Genomic DNA, 20,099 nt, shown 5'->3' on the forward strand with positions numbered 1-20,099 from the left:
TTGTTTTGAAACCCATTTTGATAAACAGAGCTCTCACTGAGATGAAGAGTGACATGAAGGGGCATGTTTTCAGCTCTCGTGTCCTTGCTGACAATGTGCCAACACTGAAAACCCTCCCTCCTTGTCTCGGGACTCAGCCAACCAAAGTACATATGGATTTTCTAGACCTGGGCCAATGGTTTTCATCCTTTCACATGTCTTGGATGAACCTGCACTCATCCAACTCTGTTGTCACTGTTGTTCTTTGACATTTTATCTCTATTTGATGAAGCAGAGGGGCCCAAAGGCAGTGAAAGCTCCTGCAGCCTCAACAATGTGGGACGAGGGCTTTCCCCTCCAGTCTCCCTGCTGGAATTCTTTAAAAAACATTACCTTGCCTAGCTGTTGAAGACTGCTGGATGTGCCTTGCTGCCTCAGCCATTAGCACTGCTCCTTGTAGTGCTGTGGAGTTGCCAGCAGCTCTTGGGGGCAAAATGGCAAATCCTGGTGGCTGCCACTGTAGTTGGCTGCCACCCCAAAAGCAGGAGGGAAGGCCAGCCAGCCCTCACCCCCTGTACCTGCTGGTGACACACACTTCCTGCCCATGTCGGACCACCTACTCCTTCAGTAATAATCAGCTCTGTGTATTTTTAGGATCCATAACAGCTCTCAAATCTTTGGAGACATGTTTTATGCAGTAATTTGCGTATGTTTTGACAAAGTAAATGTTACCTCTGTCAATATTGTAGGCTCTGAAATGTAAAGACGCTATTAGTGGTAGATTTGTTTTTGCATGTCCCTGAGAAAAGTGCTGAATATGTAACAAAAAAGTTCTCTGATATGCGCACAAAATGCAGATTGACTGATTTGCTTACCTCATCAATGGCTGGAAGGAGTCAGAAGAAATAAAATCAGTGTTGTGTTGACCTTGACTGTAACATGGGAGATGAAAGGCTGCTGTGTTTCATTCAAGTGTTCGTGCAATGCTCATCAATGACCTCTAACACTAAGCCTGAGAGGGTCCAAATACAAACTACAGCAAGTCAGCACCTTGTGTCCTTATTTACTTCAAATAGTTCACCGGCAGCTAAAGGATTTTGATGGGGGTCACTGCATCAGGCAATACTCAAATTCTCCCCAGTTTAGGAGGGTAGTTTCTTAGCTGTCTCAGATCATGCACATTTTTTCTCTGTATTTTACTGGTGGCGTCAGGCCTCACTGATGGTGGTGCGATGTCCTCCAGGCAGCACAATGACAGTTGGTTTGAAATCCCTCATGGGACTCCTACAGCATTTATTGATTTCAGTATTGATGTTGGCAGCACGGTGGCCCAGTGGTTGGCACTGCTGCTAACCGGATTCGATTCTTGGCTTGGGTCACTGTCTGTGTGGAGTTTGCACATTCTCCCTGTGTCTGCATGGGTTTCCTCCAGGTGTTCCTTTTTCCTCCCACAGTCTGAAAGATGTGGAGGTTAGGTGCATTGGCTACGCTAAATTCTCTCTGTGTACCCAAACTGGCGCCGGAGTAGGGGATTTTCACAGTTACTTCATTACAGTGTTAATGTTAGCCTACTTGTGATAATGATAGATAAACTTTATAAACTTGTATGCAAGGACTGAACATGACCATCATGAGGCACAATAGTTGGCAACTGAATAATACAGGGGGACATTAGTTACTTAGATTGTTTTGAGGCTGACTTTCTTTTTTATCTAGGTCAGCTTCTGGAGTATACCTGAAGTTCCTGAAGTTTAGTTTCTTTTTCAGCTTCTTGATGTTTTCTTTGAGTACCTTGATTTGATCCGTCCATAAGGTATACTGAATATTCCTCGTGCCCAAGAATTGTACCGTCTCCCATTAGCTGGGGTTTTTGCTCAGCCTGATTGTGTTTCCAGGGAAACACTTGTGTCTTGCAAGGGTCGGTAACTAAGATCATGCTCTTCAAGTATACTCAGTGAGTCACTTAACAGTCCTCTGGGTGCACAGACTGCAGCAGTTCAAGAACATAGCTAATCACCAACTTCTCAAGGGCAGTTAAGGATGGATAACAAATGCTGGCCTGTCCAGGAATGATGTGGAGATGCTGACATTGGACGGGGTAAACACAGTAAGAAGTCTCACAACACCAGGTTAAAGTCCAACCAGTTTATTTGATAGTAAACTCACAAGCTTTTGGGGTTTGCCCTTCATCAGGTGATGTCAAAGTAATTACCTGACGAAGGGGCAAACCCTGAAAGCTTGTGAGTTTACTATCAAATAAATTGGTTGGACTTTATCCTGGTGTTGTCAGACTTCTTACTGTCCAGGGATGCAAATAGTGTGTGAAAGAGAATAATGGCTGTGTTGGATCTCCTCAAATCTTTCCAGTTTGGGGGAAATACAAAGAACATCTGCACAGATGAATCTTCATACAATTAGAATTCCTAAATATGAAAATAGAAAGTGCTGGAAGAGTTCAACAGATCAGATAGTATGGGCAGAGAGAAAAAGAATTAACATTTCACGTTGAGATGACTTTTGGTTAGAACTGAAGAAGGATAGAAATGTAAGAGTTTTGAAGCCAGTAGAAGGTGGGGAGGTGGTGGGGAAGGAAGAACAAAAGAGAAGATTTGAGCACCAGGGCAGCGCCAGGGATGCGGAGCAAGTCATACATCCCAAAGATTGACAATTTGTATCAAACAGCATGTCTATTCCGCTGTTCACAACAGGCAATGTATAGACTAAACCCAACCAGCTCATGCCTGCATAGATCAAAGACACAGTTCTTAGGAATGCAAAGAGAGTTCAAAAGGATTTATAAGAAATAAGGTAGAGTTTTAAGTGGGTTTAATTTAATGTTTCTGTGGAAGAAAGGGTAAAGCCTATAGTTAGACTCATGCTGGGCAAAGGTGTTTGTATCCAAAAGAGAAAATCTCTTTTGGTTTCAGATTCCAGCATCCGCAGTAATTTGTTTTTATAAAGGTGTTTGTATGTGTGGGGATTGGATAAATTCTAACTGTGATGCTATTGTGCTTAGACAGGGCTACACATAGAACAAAGAACATAGACCATAGAACATTACAGCACAGTACAGGCCCTTCAGCCCTCAATGTTGTGCCGAGCTATGTCCAATCCCAAGATCAAGCTATCCCATTCCCTATCATTCTGGTGTGCTCCATGTGCCTATCCAATAACCGCTTGAAAGTACCTAAAGTGTCCAACTCCACTATCACAGCAGGCAGTCTATTCCACACCCCAACTACTCTCTGGGTGAAGAATCTACCTCGGACATCCTTCCTCTATCTCCCACCATGAAGCTTATATTTATGCCCCCTAGTAACAGCTACATCCACCTGAGGAAATAATCTCTGCATGTCCACTCTATCAATCCCTCTCATCATCTTATAAACCTCTATCAAGTCGCCTCTCATCCTCCTCCAGTCTAAAGAGAAAAGCCCCAGCTCCCTCAGCCTTTCCTCATAAGACCTACCCTCCAAACCAGGCAGCATCCTGGTAAATCTCCTCTGCACTCTCTCCAATGCTTCCACATCCTTCTTATAGTGAGGTGAGCAGAACTGAACACAATATTCCAAATGTGGTCTCACCAACATCCGATATAGTTGCAGCATAACCCCATGGCTCTTAAACTCAAATCCCCTGTTAATAAATGCTAACACACTAAAAGCCTTCTTCACAGCTCTATCCACTTGAGTGGCAACCTTCAGAGATCTGTGGATATGAATCCCAAGATCTCTCTGTTTCTCCACATTCCTTAGAACCTTGCTGTTGACCCTGTAATCTGTATTCAAATTTGTCCTACTAAAATGAATTACATCACACTTATCAGAGTTAAACTCCATCTGCCACTTTTCAGCTCAGCTCTGCATCCTATCAATGGCTTTTTGCAGCCTGCAAGAGCTCTCCACCACATCCACGACTCCGCCAATCTTGGTGTCATCAGCAAATTTACTAACCCACCCTTCAGCCCCCTCTTCCAAGTCATTGATAAAAATCACAATACACAATGTGAAGATTAAATAAACCAGCAGAAGTATTTGAGGGTTGCTTATCAATGGGAGGCCATTTTAAGGGAGAAACATTTTTTTTCTTAGCTTCGCTGAGTTTTTGGTAGTTTAAAGAAAAACACCAGGGAGTGAACATCTCTCAACTCTTCCAGAAGAAAGACTGGGACAGGACAGCAGTTGCAAAGAGGCAGGTTTCCTAAAGAACCTGATACTATGCAGGTAACCAGGAAATTTGGACAGAAAGACTGTCTTAAGATGTTGTAAGTCTAAAGTATTGGCGAATGTGGACTGGGGGAGCGCGTTGGAAGGTAGGTCTGCTGAGGAGCAGTGGAGGATCTTTAAGGAGATCTTTCTTGGTGCTCAGCAGAAATTTATTCCGATGGTTAAAAAGGACAGTAGGAAGAGAGGTAATAAGCCGTGGATAACGAAGGAGGTGAAGGAAAGTGTTAAATTAAAAGCGGAGGAATTTAGAGTAGCTAAGAGCAGTGGGCGAGAGGAGGATTGGGAAAGGTTTAAATGTCAACAAAGATTGACAAAAAAGTTGATAAAGGAGGGTAGAAGAAGCTATGAAGCTGGGCTAGCGCTTAATATAAAAAAGGATAGCAAGAGTTTTTATAAATATATAAAAAGGAAGAGGCTGGCTAGGGTGAACGTTGGTCCCTTAGAGGATGAGAAAGGGGACCTAGTGGTAGGGGATGGGGATATGGCTAAGGTCTTGAATAACTTTTTTGTTTCTGTCTTCACGGAGGAGGACGTGAATAATTTGCCGGGTGTTAGCAATGGAAAGGTGGTAGGACTGGAGGGTCTTAATGACATTACTGTTACTAGAGAGGTGGTGCGCGACAGACTGGAGGGGCTGATTGTGGACAAGTCCCCAGGACCGGATGGAATGCATCCGAGGGTTCTGAAAGAAATGGCGGAGGTTATAGTGGATGCCTTGGTGGTTATTTTCCAGACGTCGCTGGATTCCGGGGAAGTGCCGGAAGATTGGAAAACGGCTAATGTTACGCCGTTGTTTAAGAAGGGTGCCAGGCAAAAGGTGGGGAATTATAGGCCGGTTAGTTTAACGTCTGTGGTAGGTAAAATGTTAGAATCCATCATTAAGGAGGAAATTGCGAGGCATCTTGAAGGGAATTGCTTGATAGGGCAGACGCAACACGGTTTCATTAAAGGGAAGTCGTGTCTGACAAATTTACTGGAGTTCTATGAGGATGTGTCTAGGGCGGTGGATAGAGGAGAGCCGGTGGATGTGGTCTTTCTGGATTTTCAGAAGGCGTTTGATAAGGTACCTCACAAGAGGTTACTGCAGAAGGTCAGAGGACATGGAGTTGGGGGTAGGGTGTTAGCGTGGATAGAGGATTGGTTGTCAAATAGGAGGCAGAGAGTGGGGGTCAATGGGTGCTATTCGGATTGGCGGTTGGTGACTAGTGGGGTGCCCCAGGGGTCGGTGCTGGGGCCTCAGCTATTTATCATTTATATAGATGATCTGGAGGAGGGAACCGAGTGTAGGGTGTCGAAATTTGCTGATGACACCAAGATTGGGGGAAAGGCAAATTGTGCGGAGGGTGTGGAGAGTCTGCAGAAGGATCTAGATAGGCTGGGCGAATGGGCCAGGAAATGGCAAATGGAATTTAATGTTGGCAAGTGTGAGGTGGTCCACTTTGGTAGGAAGAATGGTAGGAAGGACTATTACTTACGTGGCGAAAAACTGCAGCAGGCGACGGTGCAGAGGGACCTCGGGGTCCTTGTGCATGAGTCGCAAAAACCCAGCCTGCAGGTGCAGCAGGTGGTCAGGAAGGCGAATGGGATGCTGGCCTTCATCGCGAGGGGGATTGAATATAAAAGTAGGGAGGTCTTGCTGCAGCTGTATAGGGCATTGGTGAGGCCGCAGCTGGAGTACTGTGTGCAGTTTTGGGCACCGTACCTGCGCAAGGATATTTTGGCCTTGGAGGGAGTGCAGAGGAGGTTTACTAGGCTGATACCGGAGTTGAGGGGGTTGAGCTATGAGGAGAGGCTGAATAAACTAGGCTTGTACTCGTTAGAGTTTAGAAGAATGAGGGGAGGTCTCATTGAGACGTATAAGATGATGAATGGGATGGATAGGATAGAGGTGGAGAGACTCTTCCCGCTCAAAAAAGACAGTAGGACTAGGGGGCACAGCCTCAAGATAAAGGGAGGGCGGTTTAGAACGGAGTTGAGGAGGAACTTCTTCACTCAAAGGGTGGTGAATATCTGGAATTCTCTGCCCGTTGAAGTGGTGGAGGCTGCCTCGCTAAATATTTTTAAGAAGCGGGTTGATGGGTTTTTGATAAGAGAGGGGATTAAGGGTTATGGGGAGAGGGCGGGAAAGTGGAACTGAGCCACGACAGATCAGCCATGATCTTATTGAATGGCGGGGCAGGCTCGAAGGGCCAGATGGCCTACTCCTGCTCCTATTTCTTATGTTCTTATGTTCTTATTGTTCAGAAGAATTCAAGGAAGAGTAATCAAAGCGTTCTGAGTTAAAGAGACAATTGCAATAACCAAATTTAAAATGGAAAAGCAGACTTCAGAGCTAAATCAAAAGTTTGATGCCATTTGAACAGAGACTGAGAATCAAGAATTAAGCCAATTGTGACCAGTTTGTACAGCGTTAAGAAAAAGAAATCCTGAAGTGGGGAATGTAAAAGCTGGACCCTGGAAAGTGAGCAGAAGCTTTGTTTCAAAGAGTAATTAAACTGGATTTTGGAATGCAAACCAGTAACAGAAAGCATTATTATGAAAGAAGATTTGAAAGCGTATTTTGGGAGTAGAGTTTGGAAACTCTCATGTAACAATCTTCTGGAGGAATTCAGTGGAGAAATCCATAGCTACGAATTTGGGTTCAGAGTGGTGTGTGTTTATTTGATCACAGTCAAACTTGGGCGGCACGGTAGCGCAGTGGTTAGCACTGCTGCTTCACAGCCCCTGGGTTCGACTCTCGGCTCGGGTCACTGTCTGTGTGGAGTTTGCACATTCTCCTCATGTCTGCGTGGGTTTCCTCCGGGTGCTCCAGTTTCCTCCCATAGTCCAAAGATGTGTGGGTTAGGTTGATTGGCCGTGCTAAGAAATTGCCTCTTAGTGTCCAGGGTAGCGGAGGTTAGAGGGATTAGTGGGTATAATATGTAGGGATATGGGGTAGGGCCTGGGTGGGATTATGCTCGGTGCAGACTCGATGGGCCGAAGGGCCTCTTTCTGCACTGTAGGGTTCTATGATTTCTGTGATTTCAATCTGTGTGCTGAGACCATTGAATTTAGGATGTACTCCATGTTAATTAACATGTAATCCATGTTAATCTTAAATTTTGTTTCTATTTGTTAAATTAAGGGGAGGGGGAGGTAAAGGAGTTTGTAGCATAATCCAGCTTTCCGTGTTTAATAATTTATTTGTCAAAATGAATCAGCAGTCCTATGACTGTTCCTCCTTTTTCTAAAAAAAAGCAAAAGTTGTGTATTTTGAGCCAGGGTTCCATTCTGGGATTTTCTCATCCCGTTATAACACCAACTGGGATTGTAATATAATGTCCAATATTAGATGTGATTCTGTGATGGGACAACATTTATTAAAACATCTTCACTCTGCTAAGAATTACGTTGACAACCAATCTAAGATTGAATCGGGCCTGCACTATGGTACATTTTCATATACTGGAAGCTACATGTATTAATGCGCAGAATTCTGTTCTTTACAAATGGAAAAACATATGTACACATTGCCTCTATTTCATCCAAACAAAATAAGTGACAGCCATTCTTTGGTTCCTTCCTCAAGGCAATGCATTGACCAATCAGAGTCAAGTTTAGAGTTAAATTTAATCTAGTTTAAATTTCAACCAATGGTTGGCAGTTAACTGTCAGTTGCCATCAACTAGTGCATACTCCATGTCAATGCCTGTACTAATCTGAGTCCACTTGCCAATCAATCAGCATTCTATTATCTTACAGCAAAAAGAAGATTTCCCTTCCATTGGGTGCAAGGTGAAAAGCTTCAACAAAAGATGCCTGTTTTTTTTCAACAATACAAAAGGGATTGATGGGGTGGAGGGAAATTAAATGACAACTGATTTCATTTTGCAATAGTCAAAGCATGTGGTAATGGTTACAGCTGGAAAGAAGTTATACCTAAGTGAGGTACAAGTGGCTACATAAAGAAAACATATGAATCCATCAGGAAAGGATATAAAGAGAAACAAGATGAGACCAACCCAGTAAAACAAAAAAAAAGCAGAAAACGTATCAAACAAGGTAAAGGCAGAGGTTATGATCTAAAGTCATTAAAGTCAATGCTGAGCCCAGAATGCTGCAGCATGTCGAGTCGAAAGATATAAGGTCCTGTTCCTCAAGCTTGCATTGTGCTTCATTTGAACATTATAGCAGCCCATGGACAGAAGGTTGGCATGGGAATAAGGTGAAGAATTAAAATGACAAGCAACCAAAAGGTTGGTGTTACGCTTGCAGTCTGAACAATAGTGTTCCACAAAGTGATCACGCTGTCTGCATTTGGACTCCCCAGTACAGAGAAGACCACACTGTGAGCAGTCAATACAATATGCTAAATTAAAAGATATGCAGGTAAACCTTGGTTTCACTTTTGTGTTTGGGGTCTTAAACAGTGAGAATGAAGAAGGTGAAAGGACAGAAAATTTATCTCTAGTACTTGCATGGAAAGATGCTGTAGAGAAGGATGCTGGGGTGAATGTGGAGTGGACTAGGGTGTCAGAGAGGGAATAGCCCTTCAGAATACTGAAAGGGAATGGCTCAGGAAGATGCGTTTGGTGGTTGTATCATGCTTGAGCTGGCAGGAACAGTGGAGGATAATCCATTCAATAGAGATGCGAGTGGGGTGGAAAGTGAGGACCAGGGGATCCCTATCATGGTTCTGGGAGGAAGGGAAAAGATTGAGAGCAGAAGTTTATGAAATAGATCGGACATGGTGGAGGGCCCTGTCAGCCAAGCCAGGTGGATGAGGAAAAAGAAGAGATGTTGGAGGTGCTGATGTGAAAGGCTGAATCATTGGAACAGTTACCACAGAGATAGAGAAACTGGGAGAATAGAGTCGTCACAGGAAGCATGATGCAAGCGGCCAAGCTATATGTGTGAGTCTGTGGGTTTATAGTGAACATTAATTGATTGTTTAACTCCAAAAATGGAGGCAAGGAAGTCAAGGACAGGAAAAGTCAGTGATAGAACAGATGGAAGTGAGGTAAGGGTGGAAATTGAAAACAAAATCAATAAAGTTTTCCAGTCCACGGTGAGAGCAGGAGGTGGCACCAATTGTGGCATTTACTTCCCAGAAGAAGAACTCCCTGATGAGCTTTCTGATGCCAGGGGAAGAGTTTATTCAAACAGTTTAAGGGTACAGAAATATTTTCATCATATCTGATGCTACCATTTTCCATTGCCTGGTGTAACTGGAATAAGAAAAGTAATTGTGTATTCCCGATATTTCTGTTCAGTGAGGAAGATGGGGATTTGTCTCCTGCCCATCAGAAAGCTGATTACCAGCACAGTCTTTGGTATGGACACATGCAAGTATCTTGTTATAACAGGAATGTGTCTTTACATCATAGAAAAAAGGATTAAATTGGTTGTGGAGAGTGCAAGTGAGCGTATGATACAAGCAGCAGAAAGTACAAGACTGATGGGGTTTCTCAGGTTCCAAGCTTGATGTTCTTCTGTACTCTGCTTGACATAAACTCAACGTGATTGACTGCATGGCATAGGACAGATGTATTTAAATAATGTAGCATGGAGGGGAGAGGTAAATGAAATGTCAACAGCTGTGCAAATATTGATAGCCTAAAAATTGCTGTTGTTAATATGAGCAGATATGACATTATTTTTTCTGCTATTTTAACATGGAGGAAACATGTTTATATTGAGTTCGTTATTGCCGATGCCAAAATAAGCTGACAATGGAAAGTTATTTAAGGGTCATGTCATCTACTGATATTGCCAAAAGTCATTTCTAGGCTGCAGAAGGCAGGGCCAATTTTACCTCAGTATTTGTTGAACTTAGATGTGAATGATTTGACTGTGGGTTAATAACAGATTTATTTTACCAGTCAAAGGTAAAGATGTTGAGGATAAAGACTACATACATACCTCCAGAGTGATTGAACATCATTAGGTGACATTGTTTTTCACTCTTCCTTGAAACAATGCATGTAAATTTAAAATGGTTGCTGCCCATTAACCAGAGTTTGCTTCAGGGAGGGCTCCATTTTATTCCTATCAGAAGCTGAACTTCCAAACATTGTTGTAAGCTTTCCACAATGCTATGCTATACGGAGCTTTTCTCGACCTTGGGGAGCCCCTACGGCAAAAATCATAAGGTCAAAAACACAACTGCACACACACAATTGTCATGTTATTGTTACTGGTACTGAACGCACACAACTGCACGCACACAATTGTCATGTTATTGTTACTGGTACTGAAAGTCCGCAGGAGCAATGCAGGCCAGTCTTCCTAACACGTTGTGGAACCAGGTCCACTCTCAGCATCTATTACGGGTACTTGTGAAGGTCACCCTACCAAGAGTTAGATGAGAATTTTTTCAGTGGCTTACACTTCAACAAATAAGCCAAAAATTTATATTAGCTACAGGCACTTCAGAATGAGGCACAGGAGACATGTTAATAAGATGATAGTTTAATAATTCGAATACAGGAGGGACTTGTCCAATATTTAAACCTTTATTCAAACTGGGACAAAGCAGCTACTTCATGACTAAGATGTATGATTACTGTCACTAGGTCTGTACTCCTAGGGAAAAAATTACTTCAATTCAAAGCACTAGTTCTTACTTCAGTAATCCCTATGCGGTTCGGTATTTATTTAGCTAGACTGCTTGGGCCAAAGGCTAATCACAGGTTTGTTTCCATCTGTCTCTTAGATGGCTCCAGTTAATTCATCTATACTTGGCAGCATTTGTTTGAGTGTGTCATAAAAACCAAACTCAAGTTGATGTAAGCATCAGCAAATCACTAGTCTGGCTTTAGAAATTTCATTTTAAAAATATCTAGTCATTCGTGGGTTTGATGAAGCCCTGAAATTGTAGTCTAAGGTCTGGTACATAAATGGTTAATGTAGAACTGAATACAGTACCATCCACACAGTAAAGTAGGAGGCACATGGCCCACACCTTGGACAGAGCCATATGTAGCAGCAAGCATGGAGTCAGCTCTGAGTATACTTGTAAATAAATCATGTACTTGTAAATAGTTCTAGGAGTCTATAAAGATTTACGGCTAATCTATGTATGAGTAGGAAGACTTCCTCAAACACACTGAGCTATAACCAACACTGTATAAGATAAACCGTGGTCATGGCAATGTTAACTTTGTCATTCTAATGCAGTCAGTTATCCATGTAAACATGGCAGTAACTAAAGTCCATCAGCATTTCATCAAATAGTACTGGGGATTGGTATACTTTGGGTATAGTTACTTGAGAATCTATTGATAGGTAATTAGAGTTATCTGCAGTGTAAATAGAGGCAGTTCATTGTAGAGCAGAAGGCCCAAATTGAATAACTTCAACAGTTTCAAGCACAAGAGGAAATGGTATAATGTGCCGACACACAGCTTTGAACAATGGAATACAGTTTATGCATAAATTCTACTTAGGTCTCAAAAATAAGGCAAGATATGTTCAATTATATTTTTGTTACTAACTGCTACTGGTGTTTGATGAGGAGAGTTTGATTCTTGGCAAGAAATCTCCAGTCCCACCTACAGCAGGAAGCTTGATGGGCAAAGGGAGGCTGAAAATCAGTTTCCCGACAGCAAGATGAGCACCTGCAATTAGGTTCTCAGCACTTTAAAGAGGGGTTGAGCTTCCTGACGAATAGTGTTGGAAAGTCCTTTTGCAATCATTTACATAAGACGTATGTTCATTAAAAGCCCGCCAGAATTAAGTGCCTCCAAATTATGAGAAATTTGTGCATTGACAATTACAGTTACGTGTGCCAGGTGTGCACTTGGCAAGGGAACCTTCTTCCTGGACTTCGGAGTGAGTAGCTATTTCTTTGGCTTTCTTGGGGACCACTCATCAATGTCAGCCTTTTGGTTGAGATCAGGTCTCCATAGTCAAGCTACGGAGGGAGGCATAGTCAACGGGGCAGGGTGGAACGATAGCTGGTCAAGGAAGGCAGGGTCAGCGAGGCAGGATGGGGCAATGGCTGGACAAGGAAGGCAGTGTTGGGGGGTAGATTGGAGTGAAGACTGGGCAAGAGGGGCAGGCTCAGTGGGGCATGGTGAAGCAATGGCTGGACAGGAGAGGCAAGATCAAAGGAGTAAGTTGGAGTGAAGACTAGACATGGGAGGCAAGGTCAGTGGGACAAGCAGAGTGAAGACTGGGCTAAGGAAATCAGTTCAGCAGGATAGGGTAGGAGAATGTCTGGGGAATGAAACCAAACTGTCCAGTGCTTGTTTAGGAGGATAAATATGTGACTCATGTCTTAGTCCTGTTGTAGAGCAGTGGATGCCTCTCTAGATAGTAAGTGTCATAGAGAGATGAGTCTAAAGGGGGGGTTTGTGAGCTCAATAGTTTGGTTCTAAGGATTTAAATGAGAATACTGGGAGGCAGAAGGTACAGGAACAGACAGAGGAGGGAGTTAGATCAGGTAGGATAGAGGTGCTAGAGTCATGGAGGGGTTGGGGTAGTGGATAGGGGAATTACAGAATGTCAGGGTACAACTGGCCTCAAGAATGGGATTGTCAAGGACAGGAGGGGTATTGACATGTTAATGGTTATGGGAACAATGTGTTAGAAAGTAACCAGTGATAACTTTATATTGTATGTAATGTGACCAATGGCAACAAGCTGTAAGGGTCAGCTGACCCAGTAAACCATGGAACCAATTATAGAATGATGTGATGGTCAACTGACCAGCTGAGTAAGTATAAATAAGAACTCATTGGGAATTATGGAGAGCTTGAAGTGGCCCAGGGTGGGACCCCAAGTTTGGAGTAATGAAGCTTCTTTAATAAACCCTTTCTTTGATTTATAAGTTGGAGTACATTTTTGTTACCAAAAGAGAAAATGCTGGAAAATCTCAGCAGGTCTGGCAGCATCTGTAAGGAGAGAAAAGAGCTGATGATTTGAGTCCAGGTAACCCTTTGTCAAAGCTTTTGTTCTATTTTTATTGTCTGCATTTGAAGAGTTCCATCTGAATAAACACAATAGGGAGAGCAGGAATGCCCAGATAAATGATAATAGGGTCTAGGGTAATGGGGAGAGGCAGTGAGCTTAGAGGAGAATGGATGGGTCTTGCTGGCTATCAGGGAAAGGATAGAAGGTGCTAGATGCACAGGCAAATACCACATGCATTGGATTGAAGTTGTCAGGTTTGTTCGACTGTTTTTAAAACCTCTCAAACGTTTGATACGGAAGGGGTCTCTTTTTGGATGGGAGAAGTTATTGCCTCAATTTTGGCCAATTGAAGGAGCATCATATTAATTATCAAGGGGTGGTAATAGTATAGCGGTATTGTATGGATTAGTAATCCAGAGACACAGGGTTTGAATCTCACCATGGCAGTTGGTGAAATTTGAAATCAATAAAAAGAAACCTGGAATTAATTGTCTCTAAAGATGATTGTGAAACTGTTGTGGAGTGTCATAAAAACCCATCTGGTTCACTCAAGTCCTTTAGGGAAGGAAATCTACTATTCTTGCCTGGTCTGGCCGACATGTGATTGACTCTTAGATATCCTAAGGGATCCGTAATAAATGCTGGCCCAGACAGTGATGCTTACATCTCATGAACGAATAAAAAATATTAGTCCACACCATGGACTAATATTCTGAGTTCTCCTCATGAGGTTCCTATGCCTGATAAACCTTCATTGCTCCATGACTAATGGATCACATTCCAGCAGGGACCCATCAAGGTCTAGATCTGCTGGACATTGTGTGCATGTGGCATCTGCTGCTATAAGAGACAAGAATGAAGCGAGAGAGGGGAGAGGAGGAGGTGGGTGCCTGCATGGAGCATCGATGTTGGATTGCAGCAAATTCCCAACTCCAAACCTTCATTCTCCTGGGTAAATGATCATGACTGACAGGGGCTTGTGGTAAGTCTTTCCATGATGCCAAGGCGATGGCCTCTCGAGACAGCCTCAAGGACGTTGGAGGTGAGGTGAATAGTGTCTAGGTTTTATTTGGAGGGTGGGGGGTCATGCATATGACCGGTGTTATAACCCCCAGGACTTACATGGGGAATCATTAATTGACCTCTCTGTAGGGCTCATAGAATACGAGCTCCCTGGCGATTGATAATCACTTACCAAGTGAAGCTTGTGTATCGAGCCCTGTATGAAGAAGGCCCCTGAGTGGATCCATTATTGTATTGTCCCGGATAGGACCTGGTTGTGTTTTTTGCTTTACTTTGTTCAGTAAAGCACTGTTCCTTTATAGCTGTCTCCTGGAGTTATTGTAACTGTCATTACCCTGGTGAATGCACAATGTCTCTATGCATTTATGAACAGGAGGAACACTCAGCTGTGGTGCTCCAGGATGTCCTTCACCATGAAGGGGGAGGTGTGGAAATCATGTCTAGATGGTTGTCAAGCACAGGTTTGGCATTGGCTTAGAGGCTCAGAGATGAAGATGCGTCTACAAAGAGCATAATGATATGCATCACAGATCTACTCACATGATACCGGTTCCAGGGAACCCTGCTATTTTAGTGACTGTGGCTCAGCTGAGAAGGAACACATGCAGTTTGGCCCTTCGCCAGGAGCAGACATGGAGTTTCAAGAATGTCAGAATGTTGGCATCCAGGGGCCAAAGAGGTGGGCCTGGGTCACATGTTCTTTCAGAGAATTGGTGTAGACTTGATGGTTTGAAGAGCTTCTTTCTGCACTGTAGAGATTCTATGGATTCTATATCACAAGTGGCACAGTTAGCTGCAGATGAGCAAAAGACCGAAGGTGCCATAGGATGTCCTCTTCAGAATGTGGTTGTTCATATGTGTCAGCTTCTCCATGAAGACCTGTATTCATAGGGACTTGGACGAAATCCCAAAGCCAATGGCATTAACCATGGCCTGAAACCTCTTTGCCAATGGCTGCTTCCAGGGCTCAATTGGGCAGCTGTGCAGCATTTCTAGTCAGATGCACATGGTACATCTCTTCAGGAGGGCGGACCTTGTGGGATAATGCCCCAGTTATTTAATGTTGTCCAGTGCAGTTTGATTGCAATTCCTTTCAGTAAGGTCCATTCCTACTCTTAAGAGGTGAGCAGGCTGAACAGTTCTCCATGTGAAGTATCAGCAAGGCACTTTTAAAAATGTGTTCTTTCATGTGATGTGATATCACTGGCAAAGCTGGTATTTGTTGCCCCACCCCTAATTGCCCTTGAACTGAGTGGCTTGCCACCCCCTTTCTGGGGGAGTCAACCATTGCTGTGGGTCTGGAATCACATGTAGGCCAGACCAGGTTAGGATAGGAAGTTTCCTTTCTCAAGGATATTAGTGAGCTTTTACATTAATAAGCAATGGTTTCATGGTGACCATTACTGAAAATAACTTTCAACTTCAAATTTATTACTTGAATTTAGATTCCAGCAGCTGTTTTTAAACCTTGTGCCCGGAACATTAGCCTAGGCCTCTTGATTACTGGTCCTGTGACATAAGAATTATGCCAACACTTCCCTTTGTTGGTGGAGAGTGTGGGTGAGCACTCTGACGATGCATCTTCTGTGGGTTCTGAGTTATTATCCTCAGAGGTGGGGTTGCAGATGTCACTGTGGGTTACCTCAATCCTTTTTCTTCTCCTTTTTCCTGCTGCTGCTATAATGGAAAAGTGAAAGATCGAGTGGATGCTGAGCAGATGCCCTATCCAAACAATGTCCCACTCTGTCGGTGCACCTGACAACTGTGGCCTGGAGGCATCCCTACTGGCTTGCAGGGGGAGCCCTGTCACATCGTCAGCACGCACACAGTCCCCAGTTGTTTTAATGACTTCCTCTTCAAAGATGTTGGGCACTTTGATATCTGGAATACTGGTGCCAATCTGGACTTGCTCCCTCCTGTTGTGAGTACCTTTGTCCTGCAGACAGACAGGAGGATTGAGTGTCACACCAATGGATGCATGAACAGTTTAGGAGTGTGCATGTCAATAACAGCTCCTGAACCCTCACCAGTAAGTGATTAACAAGCAATATGTCCTGCAACTGATTAAACACTGAAGGCATGAGGTGGCTGCCACACATTCAGCACACATGTCCTGTCTGCTGAGTCCTGCAACCAAGGCCTGATGACCTCTTGAGTGTTATTTTGCGGTGAGTGGATGTGACACTTACCTGGCAGAGGACATCAGGTCATTGATCTTTTTTTCAGCATTGCCCAGCAGTTCTTTTGTGGGCCCCATGTGTCATTGTGATCAGAAGGGAGGGCCTCCTACTGCCATCCCTGTGGAACAGGACCTCCTGCCTTCCCTAGACAGTCTGGAGGGGAACCTGCAGAGAGGCTCACTGAACCGTGGACCCACACGTTGTCTGCTCTGTCACACCCCAGCTCCGAGCAGCGGTCAATCACACTTTCAATCCCATCACCCAACTTACACTCCAGAGCAGGAGATACTGCTCTAGCTGACACATGAATTCTCTTTTGATGTGACTTTGTTGTAAAGCCATGCCAAGCATTGCAGCACTAATGACTCAGAGCTACAAGGTGAACAACAGAAATAGGTTTGATTCCCCCCTCCCCCTGCTGCTCACTCTCTGATCTGACCTGATGTGACCTGTGCTGATTAAAGCAGTTGCAGCTGGAAACAACAGTTGAGGAAGATCTGAGGCTAAGGGCCGTGACAGGCCAGTCCCCAGTGTCTCCAACTGTTTGGCTACTGAGGGGATACATGATGATTTGGGAACAGAATGTCCACTTATGCACATGGCAAAAAAGATGTCTTTGAGCTGAACAGGAGACAATGCGTTTAGTGAAATCAAAATAGCTGCAAATTCACTCACCAATTGTGTGTTACATGCAAAAAACTTTTTAAAAGGACAGGAAAGCACACATACAATATGTGACTTTATTGTGTATTGGTGCAGTAGAGTGCAGAAAAACCACAGAGTACCCTACAAATTAGTTATGGGTGTGATTATGGCAGTTACAATAACTCTACAACCCACACTGCCAAAGTGCTTATGTCAAGGTGAGCTACTGGGATGAGCAGCTCTTTCAGGCGAAACATTGACTGTGGCTCGCTGGAAAGGTGGGAGGATGCCAGATCCATATTGCAGAAAGGTAGCTATTATGACTAGCAGTCACCTCATGAGGGAGCCCCCATTGAAAATTTAAAAAAACAGCAGCGAGCCTGTCTTGCGAATTCTCCAGCCTCCCAGTATATGAGGGCTTGAAGGAGGAACTCTGACCCTGGCTCATAACATTATTTTGAAAATTGAGCTTTCAGACCAGCACCTGCTATATGGAAGTCCGGGATAAGTTTGTGGTCTGTAGAATGCACTCCTGATGAAGAACTTCGACTCTACAATTTCTGTTTTGTAAGAAATCATTAACCCATTGCAATGTCCACTCTTTCCAGTTCACATTTATACAGCACATGAGCAGGCTTATAGAAGTGAGGAAGTAATGCATTCATTATGAGGCTGTGTTGGCCAAACACGTACACATACAGTCAATGATGAGCTGTAAAATATCATTCTAAGTACCTTTATGAGCACATTGTCAGATGATAGAATCTGCACATTAATGTGTGTTAAAGTTCAAAAATAGGAAGAGGTGTGAAGGGAATGAAATGATTAATCCTTGTGTGTTGCAAACCTGTGGAAAAGGCTACTGAAGGTTGGAAGAGAAAACCAGAGGCAGAGCATGGGAAGCATGAAACATTTCACATTATGAAAGGATCTGACATCCAAATTAAAGATTGACAGGCCTTACAATCTAGTGTGTCAGTAATACATCAATGTGGCAACAAGAACCAATAAATTCCTCAACCATATTTGTTCATCTTTTGTGTAAAAAGAAAGAGTGCACACATGTTCTTTGAATTTGTACAAACTGCCTTTTGAAACAGCTTACCAGTTTCAACAGTCAATAATACACCATCAAATAAGAACAGCATCATATACAGACCTCAAAGATCCTACATTTCATAGAATCATTACAGCACAGAGATGGTTCTTTGGCCCACCATGTCCATACTGGCACTCCTAAGGAGCAGTTCATGTACTGCCACTCCTTACTTTCATAGAATCCTACAATGCAGAAAGAGGCCATTCGGCCCATCGAGTCTGCACCAACCACAATTTCACCAGGCCCCATCCCCATATACTTACCCACTAATCCTTCTAATGTATCCATCCTGGAAGCTATTTAGAATAGCCAATCAACCTAGCCTGCACATCTTTGGACTGTGGAAGCCCCAGAGGAAACCCACACAGACACGGGGAGAATGTGCAAACTCCACACAGACAGTGACCCGAGCCGGGATTCGAACACAGGTCCCTGGAGCTGTGAAGCAGCAGTGCTAACCATTGTGCTACCGTGCCACCCCAATCTCCCCACATCACTGCATTTCAGAAAATAGAAGTCAGAAAGTGTGGAAAAGCCTACTTCATCTAAGAAGGCCATCATGTCTATGTCAGCTGAGAAGTGAGTCAACCAGCCGAAGTTTCCAGCACTTGGTCTGTAGCCCTTTATAGAATCATAGAATCCCTACAGTGCAGAAGGAAGCCATTTGGCCCATCAAGCCTGCACTGACAACAATCCCACCCATGCCCTATCCCCTTAACCCTGCTAATCACCCTGACACTAAGGGCAATTTAGCATGACCAATCCACTTAACCTGCACATCTTTGGACTATGGGAGGAAACCAGAGCACCTGCAGGGAACCCACATAGACACAGGGAGAATGTGCAAACTCCACACAGAAAGCCTTGAATGCTTTGTTCAAAGCTGGCTAAATACTTGGTTTTCAACAGGCATTGGGCATCCTATTGAGGGTGAGGAACTTGTAGAGGCACGGAGAGAAACCAGACAGTCACCCAAGACTGGAATTGAACCCGGGTCCCTGGCGCTGTGAGGCAGCAGAGCTAACCACTGTGCCACGTGCCATCCTAAGTGCTAATGGTTACAGGTCTTTCATTTCAGTGTTTCATCTCCAGTGTCTATTCAGTTCGCTAAAGCACTATGATTTACTGAAGCGCCCAGTCAAAACATAAACCGAGCCTCTTACAGTTGATGACTACCCAATTGTTTCTGCTAGAACATATGTGCATCCATTGATGACCTCTCCAGAGTCTAAAACCCTGCTACAGCTCACTCGCTTGGTTATCAGATGAACAATTTAGAGGATAGTTGATCTCTGGGGAAAAGTACCCCAGACTGAGTCCTAAAGAGCATTGGCCAGAGTTTTGAAGTAGAAAAAGTGTTAAAACTAAATCACTGTATTTCTGATCATTCCGACCAGTAACACATCACCACTTCTTCAGTGATCAGCTCGATAGAAAGGCAAACGGGCAAAAAAAGGGTTAATATTTTAACAGATTCAAATGAAATTCCTTGGGTGACTGTTTTAATAACCCCACTCAAACTCAAATGCTTGATAGTTCCTTTGGAAATAAAATACGCATGCGCCTGAGAATTTATATGTATTTGTGTCTGAAAGTAAGGTTCATAAAATTTATGCCTTAACCAAAGTCGGCAAAGCCCTGGATCAATGGTAAATACATTCTTACTGAAAGACCAGCTTTCAGCATCTCCGGTTCTCAATGCAGTTTGATGCTGCTGCAATGTGCTGGTTCAGAGAACCAATGCAGTCTTCTGTGCAATAATATGTCAAAGGTTTGACTTGCCTGGGGCTGATGCAGAAGCATGTATAATGTGCTTCATGCTACTTCTGAAAACTGGAATATTTTCGCCAGCATGATCCTTAGCTAAACGTGGCACAAACACAGTATTTGGAAATAATGGCGTGAAATGATGTTTCACAGATATTTAAATATACTGGTCAGATACAGTCTCGAATTACAGTTGTCATCCTGCTAAGGTAATTTTATTGGCATTTCTAGTTTGTGACCCTCCTTGACTGACCCTGTATCCCTCAGTATTGTTTTCATGCCCAA

At 43.6% G+C, this 20,099-nt stretch overlaps 1 protein-coding gene across 7 annotated transcripts in view; it reads left to right on the forward strand.

Moving 5' to 3' along the window:
* Positions 1–20,099, forward strand: part of LOC145349012 (glutamate receptor 4) — a 262,985-nt gene that overhangs the window by 60,628 nt on the left and 182,258 nt on the right. The gene's annotated exons all lie outside the window — the stretch shown is intronic.

The sequence above is a fragment of the Carcharhinus amblyrhynchos genome, chromosome 10 (assembly GCF_965287045.1).
Source record: "Carcharhinus amblyrhynchos chromosome 10, sCarAmb.v2.hapA, whole genome shotgun sequence".
Taxonomy (NCBI): Eukaryota; Metazoa; Chordata; class Chondrichthyes; order Carcharhiniformes; family Carcharhinidae; genus Carcharhinus; species Carcharhinus amblyrhynchos.